We start from the raw sequence: 10,185 nt of genomic DNA, 5'->3' as shown, positions 1-10,185 counted from the left end.
CCTCGAATGGACTGTGCTGGCACTAAGGTTTGACAACTTCTGTAGGTCTTCTGAAGGAGAAATCTCATTGCATTTGGCAAGACTATGGGCGTCCTCTCTTGATGTCCTGCATCTTTACGTAGTAAGAGCTTGAAAGGCAAGGCATCAAACTTTTGTTTGAACCCAAAAATCCGCCTACGATTTTCTGTTGCTCTGTAAAATACAGAGAGTAAAATTTTGACTACAGCAGCAAAGTGAAGTGAAGCACCACTAGAATTCATGTTTGAATGCATCTTAGCTGATTGAGCCGTTTTATTCCATTTTAGCCCTTCGGTGCTTGGAGCAGACTGGCTTGTCTGTTGACACAGTGTCTTGGACAAAAGTGTAATTTCAGAAATGCTGTAACGCTGCCGTGGTGGTAATACAATGAAAGCAGAGTTAAATTCATGCTTTGAGGTGTAAGGTTGTACGTATTATTTGATGCGGTAGTCTTTGTATCTCTAAAGGAGTCTCACAATGTTGCTGCTTATATATAGAAACAATAGCTTTTAATTCACTAGGCAATGCTGAAGTATGAAACAAAATTTCATTACTTTCTAAGGCAGTATTTCCTTTCAACACACAAAAAAACCTTTGAGAAATTGCAAGGCCTGTTTATTAGAGTAAAATCATAATGAAAATGGGGTTTTCTGTTTACATACGGCCTTTTGTTTAGTTGGTGATTCTTGAATTGTTCTTGTTGCTAACTTGTGGTGTATGGAGGTATCAAAGTTTTGATTTATTTCCTACCAGCTCTTGGCCATTTCAAGCTCTTGAGTCTTTCCTCAAGATTTCCGTGACTGCTTCAAAATGAGTATGTGACTGTTCAGTTGGGCGTTTCTGTCAGGTGCTTATTCAATTGCAGGAAGACAGAACCAAGTTGTAAATCCAGCCGTAAAGAAATCAGGGGGAGACTAGATGTCATGTTAGGGGAGACATTAACAAACGAGCCGACGTTGCTAAATTACTGCTTTGCTTAACAAGCCTGAGTGCAAAGCAGCTGAGGACACTGAGAGTAAACAGCATACAAGATACCTGTTGGTGTGTGGTGAGTGTTGTAAAACAGATAGGTGAAGTGTTTTTAAAAATCAGAATTCTGATTTGAGGCTGCTACGTGACAAATTTTACAGAAATAGGTACACGTTTTAAAATTGCATTTGAAGGGTGTTAGCCTGAGAAATGTGTGTTCAGTTGACAGGAGGGCCTTTGCAGAAGGCAGATTAGGAATTTACCTAAGAGAAAGCAACGTGTAATTTGAGGAATATTATAACTGCTGTCCTCAACTGCCACCTTATGTATTTGTCTCTTTTTGAAGGGTTTTGTATTTTACATTATGAAATCACTGATCCAAGAATGAATCTTACTTCAAGGCAGCACAAACACTCAGCCAAAGAGGAGGATGTTCTGAAGTCACTCTTGCGTGCTTTTGATGGCGAGTTTTTCTGAGGCTAGGTGTGATTCAGAGTAGGGGTTTGCAGTCAGCAAAATCTGAATGCATTTCAGGTAGGGGTCTAAGTTTGGTGGCTTCTCCTTGTTTTTCTGAGAGGGGAAAAAAGCAGAGGCAAGTGCTCCAGCTCTAATCCGGCTTCCTTCTAGCAGCAGTAGCTCTGGTCTGGCTCAGTGAGGGGGCCTGCTTCTCTTCTTTCCTCTGTTCTTCCCTTCCCTCCCCTGGGCTGTGTATCTGATGCCATCCAAGTGTCTGTCTCTCCTCCACTGCTGCTCACTTGAGAAGGAATGAGCTCATGGCAGGAACTCGCTGCTTTCTACACTCAGCTCGGGATTAACTTTTCGTTTCCCACAGTGCTCCTGCCCCGTAGCCTCCTTGGTTCACTGTCCCAGTGCTCACGGCCCAGCATCGTTCCAGTTGCCGTCACTTCCCGTGTTCTGTTTTTCAGAAGTGGGCACTTCTTGTCCACAGCCTTCCAGTCCCTTCTGCGGTTTCATAGGGAGGGGCTGAGGCTGCAAAGCGGATACAGGCATTGTGGTGCGGCTTATGCCTCTGCCTTCCTTTCTCACACCCTCTCCCAAACTACCCCAGCGTCCAGCTCCGGACAGGGGGTTATTCTGCGGGCTGCAGCGTGGCCTCGCAGATTGTCGGCATCGTACAGTGTAGCTCCGCTTCCAGCACACCATTTCTGCGCCTCGCACGGGCAGGCTTCTCGTGCTTCTGAAGAGCTCTTTGGAAAATAGCCTCCTGTCCTTTTGTTTCTCTTTTTTTCTCCAGAGGTTTATAGCTTCTGTGAGCTGTGAATAGGGCTGGAGTAGGACTGAGGAATTGGAGACCGTGTAGTTATTCTGAGATTGTTTTCAGTGTTGGAATTTTGTCAGTGATGAGATGGGAGGTCATTAGCCTCTACCTTCCCTGGTTCTTAAAAGGATGTGTTGTCTGGTGTGTCGTGGGGGTGTTTTTTGGAGAACCTTCTCCTTTTTTGAGGCGTTTGTTCCATACTTTGTATAGATTGCCTGCTGAGTTGTTTGAGCAATGAGAGGCTGCCTGAATAGACTGCGAGATTCAGCTCTGCTGGCATGAAACTCGTTCAGTAGCAAATTCAGTACCCATCTGTGGTACCGTATATACAGCTTGCTTTAGTTCTGTTTCTTGAATAAACCTTAAAATACTGTGAGAAAATCGATGTTCTAGAATGCAGATATTGCTTTCATAACCGTTCTTCGGTTTGCTACTGTGGGTCACCTCTTGATCAAGTCACTGAATATAGTTGTGCTTTTGTAATTGAACCAAAAAACCACATGTATAACTGACACTGCATGCTTAGAACTCCATCAGCTGCAGACTTCAAAGCGTTTCACAAAGTAGCTGCATCTATACTGGGTCTAACATATAACTTGGGACTGATGTTTATGATCAGTGCCCCTGGAAGCAGGCTAACAGCTTATCTCTCTCAGCTACAACTTCCAGTTCTGTCACATACTTCTTAAGGGTGCTCTTTGGCTGCTTGTTGAAACATCTTCTTTTTCAGGGTGTAAAGTGAACCTCCTCAAAATAACATGCTGGCCTGAAAACAGTTGTCTGTCTTATGTTGTCTCTCTCTGTACAGCCTGTTTGTGTGTCCGGGTGAACACAGTTGCATCCAAATGGTGTGGAAAGGTTGCCAAGTAGCTGTCTTGAAGTTGATGACCCTGCAGCTGTAAAAGTTACTGGCAGGTTTTGGCGCTGTTAGTGAAAACTGATTTAGATTTGAAAAGCAGAAGAAAAGAAAGAGATTAACTCCAGAGCCCATGTCAGCTTGGGTTTGTTCCTCAGTGACAGGTTCTTTTCCTGAAACTTGCAGAGAAAGTAGGAGCAGACCCTGCTTATTTCCATCCCAGTTGTGCCTCTGTGCTGTTTGCTGCCTAAACCAGTGTGTGCTACAGCAAGGCTGTATGTCCTGTTTCAGGTGCAATATCAGTACGCGGTACCCAGTGGGAATGTTGAAAGGGCTGTGGGATGTTGCAGCTAATCCATAATGCTTGGCATTGCTCCTCAGGGGAGGTTTGCAATACGAGTTTTCTGAGTTGTGTATGATGAGATGTACAATGAGTCTTTCCTTTTGTGTTTGAAACTGCCGAGGTGGGTTTCTGTGTAGCACAGTTCTGGTTAAGCAGTGGGAACTGGAAACTGATTCGGGCCTCACTTCTGCGGGTCCTGCCTTCAGATCAGTAATGAACACGTTTTTATTGCTGCCACCCCTATTATATTTGTCATCCAGTGGAGGAGGTTGTTTTCTGGAGTTCTCGATACAGCAGCTTTTGTATTTCCTTTTAAAAAGCTGTATATTTAACCTAGCTAAAATGTTACAAAAGACTTTCATCACAGGTGAATCTTCCTTCATGTTCTTGTGTGGTTTTATCCATCGACCGTTAAGCAAACAGTTTTGTGGCATTCACATTTGTAAGCAGTGAAACCTGGTGTGCTGTCTGTAGGAAACTGAGAGAGATTACAGGCAGTTTCTTACACTGAGGTAAAATGAAGCTGGTTTTATAAATACTTGGTATCAAATATTTGGATTTTTGAGCTGTTTGAATTAGCTTTGTAGTACTGAGGCTTAATCATCTTTACTGTTAGGTGTAAACAGCAGCAGGAAAACTAACCCAGTTCTGCTGCGAGTATTATCTGTTCCTCTGTTTCCTACCACAGAAGTGGGTTTTTTACCCTCAGATTAATGTTCAGGTTGGAAGGGACCTCTAGAGATCATTTAGTTGGTCCAGGCGCCCTGCTCCCATCAGGGTCACCTAGACCAGCTCCAGGGATGGAAACGCCACAGCCTGTCTGGGTAAGTTCCAGTGTTTGACCACCCTCACAGAAAAACAAAACAAACAGCAAGGAGCGGGGGGGAAGAAAGAAACCAAACCCACCCCAAACTTCCTTTTTAAGTTTCTTGTGTTTCCAGTTGTGCCTGTTGCCTCTTGTCCGTTCACTGGGCACCACTTGGGTGAGTCAGACCCACTCTTTTTTACTGCTTCCCATCAGGTTTTTATACGCATCGATAAGATTCTTTCCCGCCACCCCCCGTCCTTCTTGGGGCTACAAAATCCTGGCTCACACAGCCTTCCCTTGTATGTCCGATGCTCCAAGCCCTTAATCGGGCTCCAGTATGTCCGTGTTTGCCTTGTACTGGGGAGCCTAGACCTGGGCCCAGCACTCCAGATGTGTCTCACCAGTGCTGAGCAGAGGGAAAGGGTCACGTCCCCCGACCTGCTGGTGCTTTTCCTAATGCAGCCCGGGACACTGTTGGCCGCCTTTGTGGCCGAGGCGCGTTGCTGGCTGCTTCACCCAGGACCCCGGGTCCTGTTCTGCAGAGCTGCTTTCCAGACAGTCTGCCTCCAGCCCGCAGTGAGGGACGGGGTTATTCCTCCCCGGGTGAGGACTTTGCATTTCCCCTTGTAGGGCTTCAGGAGATTCCTCTCTGCCCGTTTCTCCGGCCTGCCGAGGTCCTGCTGAATGTCAGCACAACCCTCTGGTGTGTAAGGCACTCCTCCAAATGTTATCATCTGCAGACCTGCTGAGGGTACACCTGTTCGCTGTCCAGGCCGTTAATGAAGGTGTTCAGCAATACTGGCCTCAGTGTTGACCTCTGGAGCACCACTAGTGACTGGCCTCTGTGTTGCGTTACCGCAAGGCTGCTTCTCCTCACTTCAGTTTCATTTCTCTCTCCGCTGCATAACAGCCAAATCTGGTTTAGAGCTCTCCAGGGTGTGTTTTGTTGTTACCTCTTCCTTTTTTTAACACGTCGTCCTCTGGGGTGAACGTGTACGCGCTGCATGTCATTTCTGATTACAGCAAGGCTTGTTTTGTAGCTTTTAGAAAACTTTTATGTAGATATCTTGGGTATGGTATGACTAAAGTAAAAGTGATAAATCCCGGGGCTGTATTTTCTGATTTTTGATGGTATGTGTTACCTGAACAGAAAACACAGGAATGATCTAAAATAACTGAATATAAGTCATCATTTGACTAAGAAGGTGTTCTGTACCAGAAATACAGTTTTAAATTGTCCCATGTTTTCTTTACTTCAGAAGAGTGGCATATGTTGTGCATAAAGTAATTTAACTTGCCATGGTAATTCAGGTCATTCTTTATTATGTTCTTTTTTAATGGATGGTTCTTAAGGAATTTGTGCATTCACATGTATGTTTGTGAACCTGCAATGCCCATGCAGAGATGGATTTAGTACCTTTACAGTCTAGATTTCTGGTTTGAGTCTGATGCCTGAAACACCCCCAAAACCCACCAACAAAACCGCCCACCATAGGATAGATGGGAAGAACAGACTAAAGCTCTGCTAAGCATTTAGTGGTTGTGCCAGCATGTCAGGTTTTGGTGAGCTTGTGTTCTTATGCCAGCAGTTGGAAACCTAATCAAGGAAATACATAGTCGTTTTTAACCACGGCTATATTAAAGATGAAAGACTTAAGAACAGAAACGAGTTGTTTTAGACAGTGTAATGGTGGATAGTCCTCACTCCAAAAGAATTCTGTTCCCTATAAAAGGAGGAGTTAAAAGGTGTAGGAAGAGTGATATGTTACGAAGACAGATGGCGTGGCAATATTGTTAGTCGTCATTTTGAAGTGGGATTTTGTAGGAGGGATTGCCCGAGTGGACAAACAGGAGGAGGGGAGGATGTGTTGAAAGGAAGGCTGGGAGCGGAAAAGGAGATGCAGAGCATGTGAGGTGAGGTGGGGAGGAGGGTGGGGGTGGCTGGAGGAAGAGAGTGCTGAGAGCCAGGGCTGCAGAAAATGCTGACGTGGGAGTTGCAACAACAGGGACCAGTGATCCAAGGTGCTCCCTTTTGGTTTCGCTTGCTTTGGTTCACGGGGCTGACTCATCCCCTGGAATTTCTTATCTCCAGACTTGTGGCTGGAAGTAGGTGAAGTGTTAGGTGAGGTTGATTGCTCTGTGCAGTGGGAGAGGAGAGAAGGAGAACAAAGTCCCCCTGGCTGAGAAGTGTCCAAGAGGTGTTGAACATAGTGAGCACTGTGCAGTTTGTGAGCATGTTTTGTGTTGCCTGCTTTCGTGAAAATTTGGGTGGTTATATTTAGGTTAAGGGATGTGAAAATGTAAATAAAATGGATTCCAAATATCTAGTGTTCATCTTCCCCGTGTATCAGCAGAAATAAACTAAACCCAGCCAGACTTCAAGCCTGACTGCAGGGTGATGCGTGCACAAGAAAATACTTTTGCTGGCGGAGAAAGCTTGGTGGAGCTGCCTAATCTAGGTGCCTATGTGGCAGACTTAAAAACCAGAACAAAACACAAACACAGTGAGAAACAGGTCACTTCTTCAACTGATCATCTCTTCTTTCGGCTCAGGGGGCTTTCTGTAGCCTGTTTGTTTGTCATGTTCTTCAGTTGCTTCCATAAATACCTTACTTGTTTTGTGGGAGCTTGAGTTGTTGAAAGAAAACCTTAGCAACATCTGATTCTTTCCAAGATAGTCTTTGGCTTTTTCAGAATGTCATTCTCTTGTGGAAACCACTAGCAATGCGATATTTTAATTTTATTAATAATCTGGTTTCTGTCAATAGTCATCTGTCTCATAGTAAACCATTTAATTTCACTGAATGTTTGAATTCTGTAGTTTCTAAAGGTTGAGCGGTTCGATTTTTTTACTTGTAGTACCCTCATGACCAGGGACTTGGTATTTTGATAGCAGAACATTGACGGCGAGAGGCCGAAGCTTATACATTTGACAATAAAATTGTGGAGATAAAATGGTGATGGAAAAGTAACAGTAGATCAGAGTGGCGTTGGCCAAAGACCCTTTAGTAAGAAGTTGGTTTAGGAGAAACCTTGGCGACTAAGATTGCAGCGTAATGCTTTTATTATCTGAAGATAGATAATTTGGTGTAGAAGGGTCAGGAGAAGCACAAGTAATGCTTCAAACTGAGTAGTACAAAACTTTGGCCGTTTTTACAGCTGCTTTGCAGCAGCCATCAGTTGAAACTGGAAGCTTGGTCATACAGTTGAATCTGCACCTTCCTCGAAGGTGGATGGCTGAGTTTTCAAATCCAGTAGCTTGCATTATTTTTCTTTTATGTTTCGTTAATAATCCTAGATGTTTCGTGGTGTGCAATAGTGAACAGGAGTTTCCTAGTGCGAGGGTTTGCAGCAGCCGTCACACGGCGTAAATGTTGCTTTCTGAAGCCGTCTGATTTCATTGGGCTTGTTTGGACAAAGGCACGGTGTGGCTATTTGTGAGTGCCTTTAGACTAGAAAGTCACTTAGAATTGTGGGGCAGGGGGAAGCAGAGGGGAAAGCCTGATGCGATTTATTTGCTGAGCTGAGGAGGGCTGGGGGGTGTTTTGGTTCGGGTTTTTTCTTCGGGAGGTCGACTCAGTCTGTTGTCCTCAAATGACTGAGTTCTTTGTTAGCCCTAATGGAGGTTTGAGCTGTTCTGGAGCTGAAAGTAGTTTACTGTTTCAGAGTATTTTGTGATCTGCCTGTGGATGCTGCGATGAGTAACTAAAGAAGGGCAGGGGATTTTCTACCAGTTATGTGTCCTGAAATGCTGCACACACTGAAGCTCTGCAGAGGAATTCTGCTGTTTCAGCTCCTCAAACCAGGGTACTGCTAGCACTAGAGGTAGTGTATTCATGTGAGGATTATGTTCTGGAGTTGTCTGTGTTAACAGAGACCTTGATCCCTGGCTATTGACCAGTAGCAGCCACAATAACAGGATGAATGTGTCCAAAATGTCACCTTTAAATATTTTTGTTAGCTTGCCGTTGTTGTAGGAAATCATGTATTAGATCTATCTTTTTGTTTTAAGACAGTTTCTTAATAGTTGAGACATGATTAAAATTTCAAGGGGCAATCCTTCCGTTGGGTGCAAGGAAGTTTGTCAGGAGATGATCTGCCTGGTCTGGCTCCATAACATCGAGAACGTGGTTTTTCAAAAGTATAGAATGATCACAATTCCTATAAAATCAGTGTATGTCTGGCTGCCTCCAGGAGTTCCACCCTTAATCCTTTTTTCCTAGAAATACGCTACAAATGTTTTTAGTTAGAAACAATAATTGGAGCCCTGCATTTTTCTAATGCATAATTGTCAAGGAGAGTTACTTATTTGTAGGAGAGAAGCAGCAGAACCCACGGTCTCATTTGTGAGTCGTGTATGGGCTTAAGTTTTTAGTTCTTCAGGATGGTAACTTTGAAGTGATTGCTGTTGTTCATGCAGTCATAACTTCAGGGTTTTGTCTCCCCCACAACTCCCCAGTTCATGTCCTGAACAGAGTTTTGTACCTCAAGACCTGAAAACCTCCTAATAGCAAGAGTAATCAAAAGGCTTGCCGTGTCAAACCACTGCCCTTTTAAGCAATATCTCTGTTGTTGGGTGCTTTTACTGGAGTTATTTGAAATTGGATTAAACTCTCGCCAGAGGATGATTCCTTCACGTTGGCCTTTCCAGACTGCGTTCAGATTGAAAGCTGAGAATTGTGTGCAGAACCTTTGCAAAGGCTCTTGATTTTTTTCTTGCTTTTAATTCTACTCCTGCAAAGAAATTGTTTTCAGTGTTTATCGCACATACAGACTGCCTGACTGCATTTGTGTCTGAGTGCCACGTATGCAGTTAGCAAATGATTTTAAAAAATTTTAAATATTTGAGCAATTCTTAATTTGGTATTTTAGATGTGGAATATAGAGCGAGGGATTGGATGACCTGTACAGGGTCGCGAGGGATTTGAAGGGGGGTTCGTCCTCCTTTTCTTGCCTTTAGGTGCCTTAATCACAAGACCATCATTTAAGATAACAGTGTGCAGCAGTGCTTCTAAGAAACCCTCACCAGATCTGTGCCTTTGTGCTGTAACGCTGTGTGCAGATTTGTACAGCTAAACTGATGGGCAATAGACTGGAAACAGGCGCTGTAGAATTGCATTGAAAAGTCGTCAAACCAAAGGTGTTATTAAAAGGTTGTATTTTGAGGGGAGCCAAAGATGTCTGTGTTCATCAATTTCAGCTTGATTTCGTTAAAGTTTATGCTTTTTTCATCAAGTGTTAAGAACAACTTTGAGTATTCTGTACTGGTAAATGATTTCCAAGACTCACAGCATAGCATTTTGGTTTTTGAAGACTAAAGTTTTGACTGTGCTGTGTCTTGTAATGGTTTTGAACCGTATTCAGATACAAGTCTGCATACGTGCTGGTGCACTTCCACTTTCTGCAAGAACTGTTGGAAGGAGAGTCCCTGACACAGCTTAGCTCACACAGTTCCTTTCTTTTTTTTAAAAAAAAAAAGCGCCAAACAAAGCCAAGCCAAACCCTGGACAGGGAAACTTGGCAGACAGTCATACTGGAAAATAATAAACAGGCCTCTGCCAGGAGTGTTTGAAGTTGTTACGTTTGTCTGGTCGGGACTCGTAGCTGCTTAGAAATCTCTGAATAGCAACAGAGGAGGCAGAGGAACAATTTTTCTACAGGCACAGGGTTGAAATGATTCTTATTTGGAAGTCTGCCTTTGTCATCAAAGAGCTAGAAATATAGTGGGTTTTTCTCTTAAAGGTTGGTTTTTGTTTTGTTTTGGGTTTTTTTTCTGAAGAAATGAATATGAAGTTTGCTGGAGCATTCATTTTAGAACAGGACAGTGCAGAAACACCCCGGTGACACTGATGAATGAGTTTCTGACCAAAGCCACGACAAAATAAATAGCCTGACCTGTGGTTTTAGATCTC

The sequence above is a fragment of the Leptosomus discolor genome, unplaced genomic scaffold, assembly GCF_034619465.1.
Source record: "Leptosomus discolor isolate bLepDis1 unplaced genomic scaffold, bLepDis1.hap2 HAP2_SCAFFOLD_130, whole genome shotgun sequence".
Taxonomy (NCBI): domain Eukaryota; kingdom Metazoa; phylum Chordata; class Aves; order Leptosomiformes; family Leptosomidae; genus Leptosomus; species Leptosomus discolor.
This window is presented reverse-complemented; position numbering follows the sequence as displayed.